A 22,712-nucleotide genomic window follows, 5' to 3' on the forward strand; every position below is an offset into this window, starting at 1 on the left:
ACTACAAAAGTAGTACTGTGATATTGCAGGTATTTTGTTTTTTTCAAGTTGATATCACTATTTTGTTAAATAATGGTTATTTCAAGCATCCTAAATGGCAATGTAATTAATTAAATTAATTTTATTAATTTAATATTTTAGTTAATTATTTATTTACATAATTTAATTTGTTTTTTATGTTGTTGTTTTTGAAATTTAAAGCTGGATGTTAAAGCTTTATTAATGCAAATGCTACACTTTAGTTTTTTCAAATTTATCACTATTTTGTTAAATAATGGTTATTTCAAGCATCCTAAATGGCAATTTAATTAATTTTATTAATTAATTTATTTATTTACATAATTTAATTTGTTTTATGTTTTTTTTTATTTAAAGCTGGATGTTAAAGCTTTATTTATCAAAATGCTACACTTTAGTTTTTTCAAATTGATATCACTATTTTGTTAAATAATGGTTTTCAAGCATCCTAAATGGCACTTTAATTAATTTAATTAATTTAATTAATTTAATTACTTTAATTAATTTAATTAATGTAATTAATTTATGTATTTATTCATTTATTTACATAATTTAATTTGTTTTTTATGTTTTGTTTTTTTATTATTTAAAGCTGGATGTTAAAGCTTTATTTATCCAAATGCTACACTTTAAGTATTTACAGAGGAAAGTTTGTGATACAGCATAACATACTGTTCTAATGGAATAAAAACGTGTTTAGTAATAACTAATTACTAATTATTACTAATAATTTAGTAATAATCTTTAACGACAAGAAAAACAAAAAAATATCGCCTTGTTAACAGTATCATGATATATCATATCATGAGCCCAGTATCAGATTCTTGCCAATGCACACCCCTACCCGTGAGCACTCCCATCCCACATCAGCGCGTCCCACCGTACCGCTACGTCGACGAAGCCTGATTTGTGATTTGTCACATTGAACGCGGTGATGTTTACGCCATGTTGTGACACCCCATTGAAAAGCCATTATACTTAATGGGGCAAAGTTAGACAGCGGAGATTAGCACGCCGCTTTCTCCCTCCATACCCCCCCCCTCCTCCTCCTCCTCTCCTTCTTCTCCTCCTCCAGCTGGCCTGCAGATGGAGGACCTGTTGGCTAGGAAGGAGAGAAAGGGAATGAGGAAGAAGTGGGCTGAAAGTAAATGATATTGAGTGATAAGCGCACTTTTGGCCGATGATTTGAACTTAGATAGCCTGAAGTGTGTGAACGTGTAAGACAGTTGTGTGTGTGTGTGTAACACATGGTCATGTGATGTGATGGTGCGTTTACTTTACAGGTCTGGTAAAGTGCATGGAGACGGGAATGAATCCCCATTCAGCTCAAACTCATCCTTTTGTTTACCTTTTTTTTGGAGCCCCTTCAGGTTCAACAGGGACTTTGAGAGTCCTCTGAGATTTATATAACACCATGTCCTCTGCATGCATGTTTGTGTGCAAATTTGCACAATATTCCGAGGTTGTATGCACACTTGGTACAAGACAGGAAGTCATCATTTAACCTCTTTTTTTAGTCAGGGAGATTGCCTTCTATATGTGCACTGTAGTCCTTTGTAATGATGTTATTTGCAGAGAAGAGGCACTCAAATGCTCCCATTTGTTCCAGGTTTCCATGACGATGCGAAGGAAAACACTGCTTTCCTTATGGATATGCCACCTCTGACCCGCTTCGCTACACATCATAAAAAATCAAAGACCGCCGCTTCTGGAAACTATCCGTGAGGCCGCTACACACGTGGGAGCCGTAAGTGTCATCATGTTTTTTTTTTTTTTTTCAGCCAGTAGGAAAAAGCTAGCATGATGCTGTTTGAAATGGGATGCTAACGTTGATGTCAGGGGTCTCAAACTCAATTTACTTGGGGGGCCACTGGAGCTCGGGTCTGGGTGAGACTGGGCCGCATCAGGTTTTCAAAAAAAAAAAACTATTTTTTTTATTAAAAACAAAAAAATAAAAAAAATTTGCTTTGGTTCCAATTTCACACAAAATAAGATGAAAAATAAATAAACAAATCAAGAATAAAGAAAATCAAACAGTATCAGTAGTCTTGAGACACATGCTAACTCGCAAACTAGAGAGCTAGCGACCTAAACGGTAGCCTTCAAGTTATTTCCTTTAAACTTAAATAGCCAAAAACTTACCACTTCCACACGGATAGGGAGGATAACTATTAACAATTATTTAACCTTTAACATGAACATTAATCTAACGTAATATTTTTTTCTGGGTACATGATTCATACAGCATCCAAATCAAACTTGCGCGGGCCGCACTAACATTAAACTTTCATATCAAGGCGGGGGGCCTCGAACTAGTGTCCTGCGGGCCACATTTGGCCCATGGGCCGCGTGTTTGAGACCCCTGGTTCATGTCCTTCTGTCCTACGTTTGAGATGTTACATTTAGGGCTGCAACGACATGTCGACGTCATCGATGACATCGACACAAAAAATACGTCGACGTCGACTCAGAATTAGTGGTGGGCAAAACCATTCATTTCAGTGAACAGGATCATTCCGCTTCATTCAGTGAAAAGATCCGTTCATTTCGGTCAATTGGTCTTTAGAGTCAGTCCGTTCACTCATGTTCACGTTCGTTCCGACTCAACAGCTCACAAACTAGTGCTGTGTATCAGTCATGAACCGGTATTTTATGGGCCGTTCATTCGTTCGAAAAAAGAACTAGTTCTTTTGACCCGTTCGTTCACGAACGCCACACCACTACTTAGAATCAAAACATGCCCGCGACAACAAGTTTCAGTGAGTCCGGCCAGAAGAAAAGATCGTGCAACTAATCAGGGACTGTCAGGGATTAATTGATGCATCGAAAAACTATTTTCCAGATTAATCGATTACAGAAATAATCGTTTAACCCAGCCCTAGTTACATTGTTGTGATAGGAAGGCATATAATGTACTTTAGACAAGTAGAGGTGGAGCAAGTTTGTCTAGAAACAGGTAGGTTGGCGGTTCGATCCTCGCTCACTGTTTTTATGTCCATGGGCAACACACTTCAGCCACCTTGCCTCCATTGTTGGTGTATGAATGTGAATAAATGGGTGGTGGTAGGTGCGAATCGGACTACCCAAGAGCAGCTGTGACTACAGATGTAGTTTACCACCATTAGAGTTAGACTGAGGAGTGAAATTGTGGATATGTATATTTTCATACCCATGCACAACAGTAACTGATTTAAATCCTGTAACACAGGGGTCCACAACCGCCGGGCCGGGGGCCGGTACCGGTACCTAGATGGGGACCACCTTGTCTGGACGAAACAAGATCAGGCCTCCCACTGATTGAGCGGGTGAGTTATATTTTCCCTGCACTTAACATTTTCTTTTGGCCCCGTTGTGTTATTTTATATTTGCTGTATTTGTATTTTTATGTCCGTGAAAAAAAAAGACCCAAATCCGTGGTGCAAAAAAAAGGTTGTTTTTTGTACAGCAAGCCCCTAAAAATACAAAAAATGTACTAAAAGCCTTTTAAGACAGATCATTTCTTTTAACCATCCCACCAGAGAAGGTCAAAAGTTCCTCTATTGTTACCTGCTCATTCAGGCAGTTATCAGGGCGGCTATAAAACCATTTAACATTCACGTGTTTAATGGAGATGCTCCTCTTAATGACTTGACACGCAGGTGAGTCCTATTCCCGATACTTCCTGTCTTTAACATTTATTTTTGTGTTTTATGGTATTCAGCCCAATGGCGTATTGACCTTTATGGAGTAGTTGCTAATATGTCTAATAATTCCCTTGTTGGTGCTGATGATGTGAAGTGTTGCGTTCAAAGACACCAACTTAACTTGAAGTTGAATTCATATGTTTTGAGTGTACATGTGTTTTTTGCGATTGTACTTTGTCACTCAGAGTTAGGTTGTGTCTCTGTTTATTTTGAGCACACATATTAAAGCTGTGATTTTGGATTGTCAGTGAATGCAACTTGCTGCGGTTTAAACAACATTGAGGAAGCGCGCTTCCCGGGAGATACATACAGTATATGTATATTTTTGCAATGGTGTGCACGTGTTAATATGGCTAAAAAAATTAAATTAAATTAAATTAAATTAAATTAAATTAAATTAATGAAATCAATTACTTAGCGTTTTCTGATATATGTATATGTATATTTTTGCAATGGTGTGCACGTGTTAATGTGGCTAAAAAGATTAAATTAAATGAAATCAATTACTTAGCGTTTTCTTATATGTATATGTATATTTTTGTAATGGTGTGCACATGTTAATGTGGCTAAAAACGTTATAAATGAAATTAAATGAAATTAAATGAAATTAAATGAAATTAAATGAAATTAAATGAAATTAAATGAAATTAAATGAAATTAAATGAAATTAAATGAAATTAAATGAAATTAAATGAAATGAAATGAAATGAAATGAAATGAAATGAAATGAAATTAAATTAAATTAAATTAAATTAAATTAAATTAAATTAAATTAAATTAAATTAAATTAAATTAAATTAAATTAAATTAAATTAAATTAAATTAAATTAAATTAAATTAAATTAAATTAAATTAAATTAAATTAAATTAAATTAAATTAAATTAAATTAAATTAAATTAAATTAAATTAAATTAAATTAAATTAAATTAAATTAAATTAAATTAAATTAAATTAAATTAAATTAAATTAAATTAAATTAAATTAAATTAAATTAAATTAAATTAAATTAGCGTTTTCTGACGGCCGTAATTTCCCCGCAATATTTACTTTCCCCCTCAATCCAAAGTCTGTCCAGTTTTCTTTCATTACACCCTGCTACGTCTTTACGGCAGCGTAAATTCCAATTGCCTCAAACCTCTCACTTCCTCTCCCGCCTCCTACCTTGTACTTTCCTTACCATCCCTGTCTATAAAATGCTAATTCTTCACTCTGTTGTTGTCTCTGGGTTTTGTTGTTGGCAGAGCAGACCCGAGTTGGAACTGTTAGGGGGATTGGATATGCGGCCACAAGTCTCGTATCAATATAGACCTACACTGTTGTCTACTTCGTTTTTTTTTTTTTTATTGCCGTCTGCTCTAAAGAACATTTTGGTAGCATTCAAAAGCCTCTAATGATGGACGCTTCCTGTCTGGACTGATTGACCTGCTGATGTATGGCACCTATGTACCTTTTGGCTAAATGTCTTGTTTGTTTTTTGCTAGCACTCAACATGGCTTTAATGTGTGTCTGAGTAGCGGGTCAGAATGTGATAAAATAAACTTAAGTCCCGACAGATCCTGCGGGATTGCTCATAAAGCTCAGGACCGCCAACAGCTGCTAATCCCCTTGTCTCTTGGGGCGAGAACGTGAATGGAAAATTGGGAAGGGGGGGGGGGGTCATTCATTCATTCAGCATTTTGTTATGTGTCCACTCTTTAAGTACCCCAGTGTGGAAAGTATCTTTAGTATTCCTAAATAATACGTTATTGATCCAAATATCAGACCCTTCTTTTTCAATACTCTTAATTATTTCCATATCCGACTGTGATAAGTGAATTTCAGTCATATTCCATGTTAATAAATAGTATATTATAGTTATTGGAGAATACAATATCTGTTTGTTTATCTAAATGGGATTTTTACCATTAATAGAGCTCCGTTGATTTGAAATAACACCCCTATAGTCAACTTTAGGCTTCATTTATTCTTTGTTTACAACACTCAACTATGACGCGGACTCTACGGGATCCCTGCAGGGACATGACACAACAGCTGCTTTAAACATAGCTTGCTACTTTGCTAACTCGTTAGCCTCGAATGTATTTATTTAAAACTAAGAAGAGCCATAAAACTTGATGAAATGATTTAAAACTTCAAATGAAGTGCGGAAGAACGAAACCAAAACTTACCACTTCCACACAGAATGGGAGAACTTATTTACACTGTCAGCATTGCTGTCTTGTACTGAAGTGTGTGTTTACTTTGCTGTTTGTGAAAGAAATGTTGCGTTTCTGATTGGTTCGGTCTGGACCGTCTCAATTATACTTTAGCATCTGGAACCAGTTGGCCCGTTTTCCTCGGATTTGAGTAAAAACCTTACATTCCATTTAAAAACTTGCACAGCGTTCCGATGGGTGGGTTGTCTTTCCCTGAGAATCCTTTTGTTGATCATCACGCGATGGACCGGTCGTATCGGTCTGCTTTTCCCCTCAATAAACATTTTAGAGGCCGAGCGCTAGCATAACTCATGAGCACATTTTGTTTTTACAACTTCATCGAGGTTTCCGGCATTCCTCTCCAGAGTACCAGATTTCTCCTTATTAGCCACATGCAACAAAGTTAAAAGACGTTCTTGCGTGGAGCATCCGAGGAGGGGAAATGCCGGGTTTCCGCTCGTAGATTTGTTAGTCCCTAGCGGCCAAGTCTTTGGGAGAAGATGTTGGGGTATTGTGTTGCGTGTGACGGAACAATGCTTTGAAAGTTAGTTTTAATAGCTTTTGGTGCTCATTTACCAGAAACCGATTGGTATTGACATTTGTCACATTTGGAATCCCCCCCCCCTTTTTTTTTTTCTCAGTGGATGTTTTCTTTTACTCCTCTTTGCTTTTTTTGACTCTTCCAAGGCACTGATGGTCCTAAATTGGTCCTGCTGACTGTCTGGCTTTTTTTTTTTTTTTTTTTTACCCTATCCACACCAAGCCGATTCCCTCGTGTGGGCTAGTCTGGCTTTTCACAACCAGTTGGGGAGCTCCTTTTAATTTAAGGAGTCATTTCCTTAAGAAAACATGCCGTCTCAGCAGGTCCTGGTCTAATGATGGCCTTTGATTACTGGGGGAGGGTGGTATTCCTTTCATTCATTCATTCATTCATTTTCTACCGCCTTTTCCTCACGAGAGTCGCGGGGGGTGCTGGAGCCTATCCCAGCTGTCTTCGGGCGAGAGGCGGGGTACACCCTGGACTGGTCGCCAGCCAATCACAGGGCACATATAGACAAACAACCATTCACACTCACATTCATACCTATGGACAATTTGGAGTCGCTAATTAACCTAGCATGTTTTTGGAATGTGGGAGGGAGCCTATTCCAGCTGTCTTCGGGTGAGAGGTGGGGTTCACAATGGACTGGTCGCCAGCCAATCACAGGGCACATATAGACAAACAACCATTCACACTCACATTCATACCAATTTGGACAATTTGGAGTTGCTAATTAACCTAGCATGTTTTTGGAATGTGGGAGGAAACCGGAGTACCCGGACAAAACCCACGCATGCACGGGGAGAACATGCAAACTCCACACAGAGATGGCCGAGGGTGGAACTGAACCCTGGTCTCCTAGCTGTGAGGTCTGCGTGCTAACCATCTCTGTGTGGAGTTGCATGGGTTTTCTCCGGGTACTCCGGTTTCCTCCCACATTCCAAAAACATGCTAGGTTAATTAGCGACTCCAAATTGTCCATAAGTATGAATATGAGTGTGAATGGTTGTTTGTCTATATGTGCCCTATGATTGGCTGGCAGTACAGTATGTATACAGTATACAGTACAGTTACACATTGGACTCAATGTTAATAGATAGAATATATTTCTAAACATGTATGACTTGCCTGCTACGCATCAAATAACGTCCCATAATCACCTTTACACACCTATTCTAAACTACTTAAGAAAAGCGTGGGGAAGAAAGCATAAAATGTACCACTTCCACACAGAATAGGAGGAGAATTTATTTTTACTCTGTCATGTTGGATCTAGGGCTGCACGGGGGACGAGTAGTTAGCGCTCAGCCTCACAGCTAGGAGGACCCGAGTTCAATTCCACCCTCGGCCATCTCTGTGTGGCGTTTGCATGGTTTTTGTCCGGGTACTCCGGTTCCCTCCCACATTCCAAAAACATGCTAGGTTAATTAGCGACTCCAAATTGTCCATAGGTATGAATGTGAGTTGGAATGGTTGTTTGTCTATATGTGACCAGTCCAGGGTGTACCCCGCCTTTTGCCTGAAGACAGCTGGGATAGGCTCCAGCACCTCCCGTGACCCTTGTGAGGATAAACTGTAGAAAATGAATGAATGAATGTTTTCTATATAAAATTACCATTGGCCGTTTGGGTCAGTATGGTTGAAAATGGCCATTCATTCATTTTCTACCGCTTATCCTCACGAGGGTCGAGTGGGGTGCTGGAGCCTATCCCAGCTGTCTTCGGGTGAGAGGCGGGGTACACCCTGGACTAGTCGCCAACCAATCACAGGGCGAAAATGGCCATTGTTTGCTAATAAATAATTGGATAAGTAGCAAGACTGAAGTTGTTGCTATATTTATTCTGGTCAATAAGGTTATGTTAAGAGTCTTATTGGGACTGGTAAGAGTCCAATCCCTTGGGAACCATATACTGCATTTGCTGGCGATATACTGGTTCTTGGCTACAACCAGTTTTCTAACATTGTAATCACCACTCCAGTTCGTTCTCGTGGGAAAACCTTCGGAAAAATACCATACCTCCAACATTGCCACTCGTACTTTATCTCAAGCATCCATGTCAACAGGTGGGTTCAATTTCCATTCCGCCCCCGCATTTATTGGGCTGTTTAGTGTGGTTCTTATGGTGCCATGGGGTCCGAACAACAAATGCGGGGATGAGCCAGAATTCAGTCACTTTTTATTGGTCAACCGATGCATCATGGACATGAAAGCCATCACCACGTAGTTATGGCCTCCACTTATCACAGATACCTATCTGCTCCTCCAGGTTATTTAGTTTCATCATCACATCTGCTTTTTTTAGAGGCTCTTTTATAGAAACAAATAGAAAGGACCTGTCTTCCTGTTTTCCACCATTTACGGTTAAAGCTGCCCTGTGCGATCCCAATGAGGGAATGGGATGGTGTCAAGTCATCCCGTTAGTATTCAGACGAGATGTTTCGCTGGATGAATCCAGATGTCTGCGGTGCTTTTAATAGAGCGGCCATATTGTCATAAAAACATGGAGTTGGGGGAGGGGGGGGGGAGATGGTCTTTTCAGATGACAGCAGAGTCGTTTCCAGGTTACACCACACTCATAACGCCCCTTTTTGTTCTTCTTCTACCGCCTTTTTTTTCTTCTTCTTCTTCTTCCCCAAACAGCTGTTGATGCTCTTGATGCTTGTCTTTTGGTTTACCGCCTCGACTCCTTGCTGGGAAAATACGCCTGCGGGTCTCATCATGTCACCTTTCACTCTCTTTCAATCTCACAGTTCAATAAATTCAGTACAGGGGTTTCACCCGCGGTCCCCCCTTTGCTGACAAACCGCAAAGAAAAGCGCTGTTAAAAGTTTTGCAGGGCCGCGTAAAGACAACAGCGTGCGCTCGCTCATAAAGCCGCCCGCAAAGACCTTCAAGGGTATTTATTATTGAGGCAGTATCCAAATTCCCTGCAAACAGAAGAGGCGATATCCAGACTGATACTAGCCTGGTTTGATATACGTGAGTGATAGCCGCAGTCTTGTTAATACTCTCAATTTTGCTGCGGAGTCTTGTTTTGGTGGTAGTCAAATCCGGAAAATCCAGTCTTACACGGATAATTTGACGGGGGATGACAGCTTTAATGCCATTGTGGAACATTGTGGATAGTTCCTTTTTAACTTTAATCCCAAATGACAGAAGAACAAGCCTCTCTTTGGGGATTTAGAGCGTTATCACGCCTAGAAGCAACGAAACCATACAGGTTATGTACAAGTTGTTACACCTAATTGATAGCATATATATATGTGTATATATATATCACTATATTGACAGTTACTATGGTACCCATTATGTCATTGTATGGTCGTATCACCGCGTACTTCGGTACATGACAAAAAAATTTTAATAAATAATAATAAATAAATAAAAACTTAGATTAGGAAATAATACAGTAATAAATAAATAAATTACAAAAAAATAATAAAAATAAAATAAAAAACTTAAATTATATTAGGAAAGCAGGAAGTGAACAAATGTAACAGTTACTGATTGTAAAAGTACCACATGCAGGGGTAGGATTTAATAAGTTTTGCTTCTTCCTACTCCTTTTGGACTTCGGTACTTTGGTACGTGACAACATTTTTTTAAATAAATAATAATAAATAAAAAAAACTTAAGCTATATTAGGAAATAATGTAATAATAAATACAAATAAAATAAATACAAATAAAATAAAAAATTTAAAAAAAAAACAAAAAAAAACTATATTTCGAAATAATATAATAATAAATAAATTAAAAAAATAAATACAAATAAAATAAAATAAAAAACTTAAATTATATTAGGACAGCAGGAAGTGAACAAATGTAACAGTTACTGATTGTAAAAGTACCAGATGGAGGGGTAGGATTTAATAAGCTTTGCTTCTTCCTACTCCTTTTGGACATGTGGAACTGTGAACTGATTATGTGATGCATTCAATTGTAATCTGATGCATGTTCAAATGAAATTAAACCATTACTCACACTGTACACAAAACAAGAGTTTTGTGATTTCCGACTGCCTGTGAACATGAAATGTTTTGGTATAGTTCAGCCAACCAGTAGCCCATTTTTGTTGTGACAAAAAGCACATATTATTCGCAACGGAACGCCTTAAACCAACGACCATCTGTATTTGAAGTAGCTACTGTCATAATCCATATTTTTGTTATTATCCTGGGTAGCCGACAACCTCCGGAACGCCCTTGTACTGACCATTCAGTACTTCCAAAGTACCCGTTCTAGAGCAGACACTAGACTACATTCTGTAGACTTGTTTATGATTTGACATCCCAGTACACAGTAGTATCGCAGCTGCTACTCTCCAGTGCCACTCCCAAAATATGAGGTATTAGTGTAAAAAGGGACTATCTGTCCAAAGTTCACATTTTTTCATAAATTTCCAGTAATGCACAATTAACGACTGAGCACCAGATACTAATTCACCATGAGGAAAAGAGGCGAGTTTTGTTTTCCCCCTAACAATACCGGCTTTCTTAGTCCCTTATATCGCCCCTCACCCCAGTGGCTCACACTTCCGAACTTCGATATTTCTGTCTTTGGTGGGGGAGGGACTTTTTTTTTTTTTTTTTGCCTTTCAGCAGAGGCTGCGAGCAAAACAAGGTTGCTACTTGTCCGAGAATCTCTGTGTCATAAATCAAACAGGCTGGACTTGGAATCAGACCTTAACATGCAGTAGAATTGGCGTTCAGAACACAGATGTTTAGGGTAAACTTCCAGTCAGTGGATTGTACCTACAGTAATATTGGTGCTGTGACATAGTACTATATGTAAGTATTACAAATAATCCGTTAAACTTAGGACACTTTACACAAAGATGACAGGCCTGTTTGCTTAATGATGTGACGGGAACATTATCTCCCGCTGCAACGACGTGGCGATAGGGACTTTGATTAATGGTCTGAGTGAGACGTCGCGAAACAGATGGTATTCTGATCTCACGGTTTCGCCGAGCGTCGCAGCTGCGAGGCTTGTGATTCTTCTAGCTGTCATTAGAACACATCCGATCCAGTACCAGTACTGGAGAGGTTGTTCAACGCGTGGTCCACACTATCATCCATGGTTCTAACTGCTTCTAATTTACCTAAACCGAGTCTTAATTCAGCTGAAGCGTCCATGTGTCCAGTCCTAACCAGGCTCTGCTGGTCCTCGTTCTCTTGGTTCGAGTTGCAGCTCCCAGATGGTTCCTTAATCTTTTGTCTCCCATTCAGGTCAGCTCCAGCAGAGCCAGGTAACACGAGCCAACCATCCTACCTAAATGCATCCATAGAAAGCCAGACATATGATATTAATGTCCCCTGCCGCCACGTGGGCCCTGTGAGCTATGATGTGAAACCTGTTGATGTGCTGAACTACGTCTCACTGTGAATATCTGATGGCCAAACATCTCATGTGGACGCCGACTAAATGCAAAAATGATGGTAGTCTGTACTGAGAAAATGCTGGTCAAAGATCCTGTAAATGTAAGGAACGCTCTGCTGTTTTCAAAAATCTGCTCCAAAAACAACTGGTCAAAGATCCTTGTTAAAACATGAGCATTCAGATTTTAGAGGCGTACAGCAAAAGTTCTAGTCAAAGTTCTGTTTTTGAAAAACCTGCTGCATAAACAACCAGTCAAAGATTCTCCCAAAAACAGGATCATTCTGCTGTTTTTAAGGATTGACCGCAAAAATGCTACATAACGGCAGTCGAACAGGAGCGCTTTGCTATTGTTAGTAATAACTTCAGATTTGTTTGTTGCTCCTGTTTTTGGAAAAACCTGCTGCAAAAACAAGCAGTCAAAGAGCCTCCCCGACACAGAAGCACTCTGCTGTTTTTGAGGACCTACTACAAAACAGGAGCACTCTGCTGTTGTTGGTAATAGTTGCAGAATTGTTTGTGTTTTTGGAAAAACCTGCTGCAAAAACAACCAGTCAAAGATCCCTCCCAAAACTGGATCATTCTGCTGTTTTTAAGGATTTACCGCAAAAATGCTAGTCAAAGATCTTCATTGTGACAGGAGTGTTCTGCTGTTTTTTTAGGACCTACTACAAAACAGTCTAACAGGAGCGCTCTACAGTTCTTGGTAATAGCTGCAGAACTGTTTGTCTTTGTCGCTCCTGTTTTTGGAAAAACCTGCTGCAAAAACAACCAGTCAAAGATCCCTCCCAAAACTGGATCATTCTGCTGTTTTTAAGGATTTACCGCAAAAATGCTAGTCAAAGATCTTCATTGTGACAGGAGTGTTCTGCTGTTTTTGAGGATCTACTACAAAACAGCCTAACAAGAGGCTCTGCTGTTGTTGGTAATCGCTGCAGAACTCTTTGTCTGCTGCAAAAACAACCAGTCAAAGATCCTCCCCAAAATGAGATCATTCTGCTGTTTTTAAGGATAGTCAGCAAAAATGCGAGTCAAAGATCTTCATTGTGACAGGAGTGTTGTGTTGTTTATGAAGACCTGCTACAAAACAGCCAGTCAAAGATCCTCCCCAAAACTGGATAATTCTGCTGTTTTTAAGGATTGACCGCAAAATGCTAGTCAAAGATCTTCATTGTGACAGGAGTGTTTTTCAGGAGCGCTTTGCTGTTGTTGGTAATCGCCGCAGAACTCTTTGTCGCTCCTGTTTTTGGAAAAAACTGCTGCAAAAACAACCGGTCAAAGATCCTTCCCAACACAGAAGCACTTTGCAGTTTTTGAGGACCTACTACAAAACGCCAGTCTAACAGGAGCGCTCTGCTGTTGTTGGTAATCGCCGCAGAACTCTTTGTAGCTCCCAGGTTGGACCGTTCCAACAGCAGTTTATCAAAGCATCGACCAGAAATGACTGCTCACTCAAAGTGTGTCTGATTCCCAGCCTGATAAGGGACTTACTTTTTGAGATTGGGTTCCCCCGCCCCCTCCCTCCTTGGCAAGCGTCAAAAGTGATCAAATACCCCCCATCTCCTCCAATGTATATAACGTGTGATCTTTTCCATGCTTCTATATATCCTTGACGGGGATGTCGGCTGTGTTATTGCAGCCTGGATCCAGCTGGAACACTTTTCCAGGCCAACCTGAAGGGTGTGAAGGAGCAGCTGACCCATAATTCCACATTCCAGCTTTAAGTGTTTTGAATTAGCCCCCCCCCCCCCCCCCCCCTACAATTGAGGGCTTTTCAATGTGTTCTTTGCACCTTTTTCCATGTCTTCCTATTGCTCCAATGCTGTTGTCCTCGCTTATATTTATTGTTCTTCCTCTGCACGTGTGTGCAATTTATCAGGCTAAAAACACCCCGGATCCTTTTTTTCCCCTTCCAGGACTCCCTCTGGACTCCGTTACACCTTTAAGAACACGGTAATTCAACTGGCAGCCCGCAGGCCAAATCCAGTACCTTATTGCAGTTCATAATGTGGGAGCGACTGACGTATTTGCAGCAGATGACTAAAAACAGCAAATAAAGGTTATATGACATTTTTGATATCTTTTTAAATAGCTTTAAATAAATATTAAATATCAATAAATATAAATATTAAATAGCAAGGGGGTTACTAGTGATGATAAAGGAAAATTATGTCGTACCCGGCTAACATTTTGCACTTTACCGACATTGTAGCGATAGGAACAATCCCCGGGCGATGTTGACGTTTCAGGAGGCTACGGTTTGATGTGTTTTGGGTTTTTGTTCATTATTGCCAAATTTACATCTGCATCATTTGGTCAGATGTCTTCCTTAAATTTACAAATATATATACTATATCTATATATATACGTATATACTATAAACAGTACAGTAGATGAACTACTTGGGCTAGCTTAACCAATTATTAAAGTAAAACTATGTCAAACCAGAAGTCAGATGAGTTATTGCAGACACTCGTGCTCGTCAACATGTGTTTTCCTTTTCTCCCGGCGACCTCAAAGGATACTCTGCGATGTTAATGAAACCCAATTTTCATATAAAGACTGCTTTTTAGCTGCGTGGAGGCGGTAGCATTTTGGACGGCTTTGAAGTAGCCTCTGGTTATTTTTTCTGCTTGACAGATCAGAGCAACTTTGCAGGAATCAAAAGGGAAGTGCCCCTGCTGCCCCAGGTAAATGCTAACTCGGCGACTTAAGCCGTGGACGTTTTGAAAGCTAATATGGCCGCTGAGTTAGGGGCCATCTGGACAATTTGGCCTCTTGAAAGAGACGCTGGGCTTCACTTACTTGAGGTTTATAAAGGAGTCTTTGGAGAGAGTCATGTACTCGTAGCCACTGGTAAACTTGTTGACCGAAGCTATCTAAGCATGCCTGACCGGTCTCCGAGCCTTTAAGCCAGGGGTCTCAAACACGTGGCCCGCGGGCCAAATGTGGCCCACAGGACACTAGTTTGAGGCCCCCGCCTTGATATGAAAGTTTAATGTTTAATATGGATGCTGTATGGTATCATGTACCCAGAAAAAAAATATTACGTTTGATTCATGTTCATGTTAAAGGTTAAATAACTGTTAATAGTTATCCTCCCTATCCGTGTGGAAGTGGTAAGTTTTTGGCTATTTAATTTTAAAGGAAATAACTTGAAGGCTACCGTTTAGGTCGCTAGCTCTCTAGTTTGCGAGTTAGCATGTGTCTCAAGACCCTGCAGTTGCGCAATATGTTGTAAATAAAAAAAGTAGTCGTGTTTTGTCATGTCTACAGGGCTCTAATAATGCTTTGTTCATTTTAATCTGAAAAAAAATAATTTGTCTACCCACCAACTATATGTGGTTTCCTAAGTTTTTATTATTTTCTGTTTTATTATTATTATTATTATTATTATTATTATTATATTTATTTATTTATTTATTACTGATTGATTTTCTTTATTCTTGATTTGTTTATTTATTTTTCATCTTATTTTGTGTAGAAAAGTAAAAAGTAAGATATTTGAGAACAGTGAAATATTTTATCAGAGCTTTTATTGTAGAAAATTGGAACCAAAGCAGTTTTTTAATTTTTTTTTGGTTTTTAATAAATGCGTTTTTTTTTTTGTTTTTTTTTGGAAAACCTGATGCGGCCCAGTCTCACCCAGACCTGAGCTCCAGTGGCCCCCAAGTAAATCGAGTTTGAGACCCCTGCTTTAAGCATCCTCCATTGCCACCTGGCTTCTTCATTCCACCATTTCTTCCCAATGAAGGCAAACAGGACGCTTGCATTTAATTTCCAACAACAAACACAGTGGCTTAGGACAAAATGACAGAAAGCCGTTAAGCCACAACTGATACCTTGTCAAGTCTGCTTCTCATTGGAGGGGATGTTTGCTGAGTCCCACATTTGGTGGTCAAACCCCCACTAAGAATACGACTAGATTGTCATCTGTGAAAATGGACTATTATGCCCCCTTTTTGTGTGGCCCACGTGTTACGACTTACTCTCACTTCACCGCAAAAGCCAATCTTTTAATGTCTTTCAGGAGCCGCATTTTTTTCGCGCATAACCTCAAATTACGCAATTTGTTGAAATTTTTGCAATAAATAAAGTAAAAGCGAAATAACGGATGTTGTTTCCATAACAATTCTTTTGTTCTTTGTCGATGATGTACAGATGAAAAAAAGAAGAAACGCCTGATGTTTGGACATCGGGAACAACAACAATCTTTTTTGGCTTTCCGTTGGATAAACTTCATCAAAACATGACAAATGATGTCATGGAGTTGGCTCATCATGTCATTGACAATACAATTGTGTGTCTAAAGACAGTTAGAGTTAGTTTTGTTCTGAGTCGGACCTTCAGAATCTGATTGGAAACCCACTTTACCCGGTTCCCCTTATTGGTGGTACTTGGTTATCTTCCAATCCTGAAGGTTTCAGTGCTGTCGCTTGGCAAATCAAAGTTCCAGATCCCTTTTCACAGATCTGTGGGATGAAAGTCCACTGCTTCCTTTTCATGGCTCTCAATTGTTGTGTTGTCGTGGTGATTTTTTGGTCCTTGGTCATCTTCAGTGTTCGGGTTCTCGTTCAAGACTCGATGTGGTTAAACTTCCTGTTGTTTTAGTAGAAATGTAACGTCAACGTTGACTTAAGCATTGGTTGCGTTTTCTGAACCAGTGGTTAAGATTTATTGTCGTTCTTGTAGAACTTGGCAGCGGGAAGCTGGTCGGTACGGATGGCGAGTATAAAGAGCGGGAAGCCGGTCTGTACGGATGGCGAGTATAAAGATCGGGAAGCTGGTTGGTACGGATGGCGAGTATAAAGATCGGGAAGCTGGCCGGTACGGATGGCGAGTATAAAGATCGGGAAGCCGGTCGGTACGGACGGCGAGTATAAAGATCGGGAAGCCGGTCGGTACGGACGGCGAGTATAAAGATCGGGAAGCTGGTCGGTACGGACGGCGAGTATAAAGATCGGGAAGCTGGTCGGTACAGATGGCGAGTATAAAGATTGGGAAGCTGGTCGGTACAGATGGCGAGTATAAAGAGCGGGAAGCCGATCGGTACGGATGGCGAGTATAAAGAGCAGGAAGCCGGTCGGTACGGATGGCGAATATAAAGATCGGGAAGCCGGTCGGTACGGATGGCTAGTATAAAGATCGGGAAGCCGGTCGGTACGGATGGCTAGTATAAAGATCGGGAAGCCGGTCGGTACGGACGGCGAGTATAAAGATCGGGAAGCCGGTCGGTACGGACGGCGAGTATAAAGATCGGGAAGCTGGTCGGTACAGATGGCGAGTATAAAGATTGGGAAGCTGGTCGGTACAGATGGCGAGTATAAAGAGCGGGAAGCTGATCGGTACGGATGGCGAGTATAAAGAGCAGGAAGCCGGTCGGTACGGATGGCGAATATAAAGATCGGGAAGCCGGTCGGTACGGATGGCTAGTATAAAGATCGGGAAGCCGGTCGGTACGGATGGCTAGTATAAAGATCGGGAAGCCGGTCGGTACGGACGGCGAGTATAAAGATCGGGAAGCTGGTCGGTACGGATGGCGAGTATAAAGACTGGGAAGCTGATCAGTATGGATGGCGAGTATAAAGATCGGGAAGCCGGTCGGTACGGACGGCGAGTATAAAGATCGGGAAGCCGGTCGGTACGGACGGCGAGTATAGAGAACGGGAAGCCGCTCGGTACGGATGGCGAGTATAAAGAACGGGAAGCTGGTTGGTATGGATGGCGAATATAAAGCTGGTCGGTATGGATGGTGAGTATAAAGACTGGGAAACTGGTCGGTACGGATGGCGAGTGTAAAGATCGGGAAGCCGGTCGGTACGGATGGCGAGTATAAAGAGCCGGAAGCTGGTCGGTACGGACGGCGAGTATAAAGAGCGGGAAGCTGCTCGGTATGGATGGCGAGTATAAAAAGCGGAACGGAAACCGTTTCTTTGTTAGCATTCAGTCGAGGTTACGGTCCCAACTACCCAATCATGGCTAAATCATTTTTGCGACACGTGATGAACCTGCGGCGTCGCATCCTGCAACGCCTCGATCAGACCGTGAATCTTAACCACTACACCTACAATCTGTACGTTATCAGCCAGCCATCTTTACTTTAATGCTGTGGGTAACAGACAAAGTCTTTTTTTTTTTTTTGCTACAACAAGCACTTTGTGTTGGCCTCGGGCTTTGGTTCACACACAACCTACCTAGCGCTGATATCTGATAACCTTCTCCTATCCACTGGATGGCCAGAGCAAACTTGCCAGTAATGATTGGTATGCGGTTGTGAATGATCTCATGACGGACTCGATGAGAAAGTACCATGTACTCTACCTGTATATTCTTGCAAAAATACTCCATTGCACCACTAAATGTTAGTATCCTTGTGGCATTTTTCCCAGCAACCAACGTGGGCAGGATGCAAATATGTTTTGCATTAAGTCTCGACATGTTTGCGGCCCTTGAGGGCGAATCGGCGATCAAGATCAGGTTTTTGCTTACCTGTTTTTTTGTGCAAGCAGACAAGCAGGCGTTAAACAGAGCAGCTTGTTACCTTATACGTTTGATTTTAGTACATCTGTCTCGACAGACGTGCTTTATTTCCTTCATCTAATCGTGTAATGGACGCTTTTTGGCTCCCTGTAGGCTATTTCGTTGCCAAGCGCCGCATTTGCGTCTTCTGCCAACGAACGGCGGCAGAGGTGTGTTGTCATTGTTGTGCATATGCATACTGTATGGTTTTGTGTTTTATATATTGTGGTCACGGCAAAGCCCAGCTTGCTTCTATTTGAATCTTCATACATTTTAATGTACTGCAAACAATACCACATGGGAAAATCTGCTGCCAGGTTTTTATTCACAGCATATACGAGCATATTGTAGTAAGACGTTATGCTTCTATAGACTGAAAACTGCTAGTCAGATACATTTATTTGGCCCGAATGTTTAAAAAATGTCTGTGTTTGGCTGTGTTGAATGAAGATAGGACATAAATTATTTTTTTATTAGCAAAGATGGCAACACTATACAAAATCAAAGACATTTGGCCCCATGGCGGGTTATTTTAGTGTGCTTTGTTTGGACACTTGATGTTGCAGTGCCATACATTACCTGACATCCAACAAGTGTACGAGAACCGAGACGCTGTTTTTGATAAATGATGACAACAACGGCGTACAGAAACTGAGGTAAATAGAAATGTTAGCATAAAGGATTGCATGACTTTGCTAAGTCATGATGTGCTATACATATATATCACTATATTGACAGTTACTATGGTACCGATTATGTTATTGTATGGTCATATCACCTGGTACTTCGGTACGTGACTATAAATATAAATAGTAAAATAAAATAAATAGTAAAATAAATAGTAAAATAAAATAAATAGTAAAATAAATAAATAAAATAAATAAATTATGTTAAGAAAGCAGGAAGTGAACAAATCTAAGTTACTGATTGTAATAATGGTACCCATTATGTCATTGTATGTTCATATCACCTGGTACTTCGGTACGTGACTATAAATATAAATAGTAAAATAAAATAAATAGTAAAATTAATAAATAACATAGATAAATAACTTAAATTATATTAGGAAAGCAGGAAGTGAACAAATGTAACAGTTACTTATTGTAATAATGGTACCCATTATGTCATTGTATGGTCATATCACCTTGTACTTCGGCACGTGACAAAAAAAAACTAACAAAAAAAACTTAAACTATATTAGGAAAGCAGGAAGTGAACAAATGTAACAGTACCAGATGGAGGGGTAGGATTTAATAAGCTTTGCTTCTTCCTACTCCTTTTGGACATGTGGAACTTTGAACTGATTATGTGATGCATTCAATTGTAATCTGATGCATGTTCAAATTAAATAAAACCAAAACCATTACCATTACTAAGATGAATTTGAAATCATGAATGACAATTTGTATGGTTTTCAGTGAGACATTCTGTGTTGAAACATGTTTTAAAAATGACTATTGTCTGGCAAATCCCCCCCCCCCCCCCCCTCCCTCCATGTTCATTTAACATAACCAAGATGGCTTGGAAATGGAAAAAGTGAGCGGATCTGTTAAGGTTAAACTTGAACCCTCATCAATCTTCCGCACTTAAAGAGATTGTGGCTTCCCTGACTCCACTTTCCTCCACTTTCTACTAAACGGGGATTTGGTGAGAGTCCATGACCAAAGTGTCATCATACCCGACTAATCCCTGACCTCCCTGACTTCTCCAACCCTGGTCAAAGGTCATGTGCTCCTTCCCTCAGCTCCTGACGAAATCCAAAGCAGTCGGGGGTCAGGTTATCTTGAGAGGAACTGCACGGTATTTCGATGGTAGAGAACCGCTTCCTCCGGCAAAGCCACCGCATTTCTGGCGGATTAGCACTGAGATTATGGCCCTTTAAAAATTGGCTGTGTTGCGTTTATGGACACAAAATCAGATGTCTGATTTTTCTACCTGCAAGGCTTCGGAAAGATAGCTTGTATTCCCGGAGTAAGCTCACCTAAGTTATAGCTCCACGTTATTTATGAGCCGTTTATATCCCTTCGGTTGTGATTCCAGCATCAGCCCAAGTATTGTGTAAGTAATGTGTGACAAGGGCGCCATAAAGCTTTCACTGACTTTTATCTGTCTTGATTTGGCGTACGGTTCTCGGCATGTCTGACACCAAGCTCAACACGCTCGTATGTGCAAAGATGTGACTCAATCAGATGAGTTCATAATCTCTGTCAGGGAATCCTTTGGGAGGTGCAGTGTGTGTACACCAGAGCAGATTTTTTTTTTTTTTTTTAGTATGGAGTATTTGGTACTGAGGCCCGGTTTGGGACATGGATATGGAGGGACGGCTTTGCATTATAATCAACTGGAAAAAGCATTTTGAAGGACTGATTATGTATTGACAGATACTTTAATCTTGAGTATTACCTCCCAAAAAATCATTTTAGTTGCACAAAACAGCACAAATGTTGCACAAATTATTGTTTAATTTGGAGAAAATGGGTGGCTGCATGGGGCCGATGATGTAATTGACAGACAATACAATCTTGAATATAGTATTACCTCACAAATGATCATTTTAATTGCACAAATGCGGCACAAACAATTGTTTAATATGAAGAAAACGGCGGGCTGATTATGTAATTGACAGACAATACAATCTTGAATATAGTATTACCTCACAAATTATCATTTTAATTGCACAAATGTTGCACAAACGATTGTTGAATTTGGAGAAAACGGGGGGTTGAGTGGGGCTGATTATGTAATTGACAGACAATAGAATCTTGAATATAGTATTACCTCACAAATGATCATTTTAATTGCACAAATGTTGCACAAACGATTAAGTTTAATTTGGAGGAAACGGGGTGGCTGCGTGGGGCTAATTATGTAATACAATCTTGAATAAGTATTGCCTCACAAATGATCATTTTAATTGCACAAATGATTCTTTAATTTGGATAAGTATTGCCTCACAAATGATCATCTTAATTGCACAAATGCTGCACAAACGATTGTTTAATTTGGAGGAAATGGGTGGCTGCGTGGGGCTAATTATGTAATACAATCTTGAATAAGTATTACCTCACAAATGATCATTTTAACTGCACCAATGTTGCACAAACGATTGTTTAATTTGGATAAGTATGAACTCACAAATGATCATTTTAATTGCACAAATGTTACACAAACGATTGTTTTAATTTGGAGGAAATTGGTGGCTGCGTGGGGCTAATTATGTCATACAATCTTGACTAAGTATTGCCACACAAATGATCATTTTAATTGCACAAATGATTGTTTAATTTGGATAAGTATGAACTCACAAATGATCATTTTAATTGCACAAATGTTGCACAAACGATTGTTTTAATTCGGAGAAAACGTCGGGCTGCGTGGGGCTCATTATGTAATCGACGGACACTATAATCATAAATAAGTATTGCCTCACAAACGATCATTCCAGTTGCACAAAACGGCACAAACGATTGACTGTTTAATTCCGAGTTAAATGGGTGGATGTGTGGGGCTGATGATGTAATATTATTGTTATGTAATGCTATATTGTTGCAGAATTGCATTGCACTGAGCAGTTCATTTGACAAAATAAAGCTAAGGAATGTAATAGTTTGCTTACTGTAAAATATGATTATGATTATGCCATGCCGTTCCACCCATCATTTCATATTCACTATTAGTCCTATTTGCATTGACTTCACTACAGGAAAAGCACTCTCCATGAAGTGTTATGACATCCGACTGGAGCCATTCTGTTACGGATGTCCCTCGGATCCTTTGCCCATCTGACCTTACGCATGAACAGGATATGAAGAATAAGGAAAGCTAAGCGGGCTTCTTTTTAGGATATGAAAACCGGCATGATGAAACTTGAGCTCCTCCATTTTTTTCCACTTTTCACCTGGCCAACACAAACTGAGTTTGATGTTTTGTTTAATATATTTTTCTCCCTCGCGCCTCATTTTTTTTTTTTTTTTTTTTTTGTGACTACCTTCCTTCCTTTCTATAAACATTATAGCCGTGCACTTTATCAACGTGAGTCAGGCTGTTCAGTTTTATGTGACAGTGTCTTGGCTAAGTGCGCTCGCTTCACTTGACAATCTGGCAGTATGTGAAAATGGATCCATTTACCATCCATCTGTATAAATACATCCAAGTTATATCCCATACCCTTTAGCAATTTAACTTTCCACACACTGACTGAGGCAAAAAAATGTTAAATATGTATATTTTTGACACCGGCGGAAATTTACGATCATGTTCATCCAATGCATTAGCTTGACGGGGGTGATTTAACGTCTTCATCATGAGCAGCCTGCAGGCAGGATACTGGAGGATCACGTAGGACCCAGCAGCAACAAAAATATATTTATTTGGCC

The 22,712-nt window shown here is 39.9% G+C and overlaps 1 protein-coding gene across 10 annotated transcripts in view; it reads left to right on the forward strand.

Annotated features, from left to right (window-relative positions):
- sulf1 (sulfatase 1) overlaps positions 1-22,712 on the forward strand; it is a 76,004-nt gene that overhangs the window by 8,674 nt on the left and 44,618 nt on the right. For all 10 annotated transcript variants that reach the window (XM_058060196.1, XM_058060202.1, XM_058060198.1 and 7 more), the window contains 2 exons: positions 1,628-1,765; positions 3,227-3,323. The gene's annotated coding sequence lies outside the window, so the exon portion shown is untranslated. The remainder of the gene's footprint in view (positions 1-1,627; positions 1,766-3,226; positions 3,324-22,712) is intronic.

The sequence above is a fragment of the Doryrhamphus excisus genome, chromosome 21, assembly GCF_030265055.1.
Source record: "Doryrhamphus excisus isolate RoL2022-K1 chromosome 21, RoL_Dexc_1.0, whole genome shotgun sequence".
Taxonomy (NCBI): domain Eukaryota; kingdom Metazoa; phylum Chordata; class Actinopteri; order Syngnathiformes; family Syngnathidae; genus Doryrhamphus; species Doryrhamphus excisus.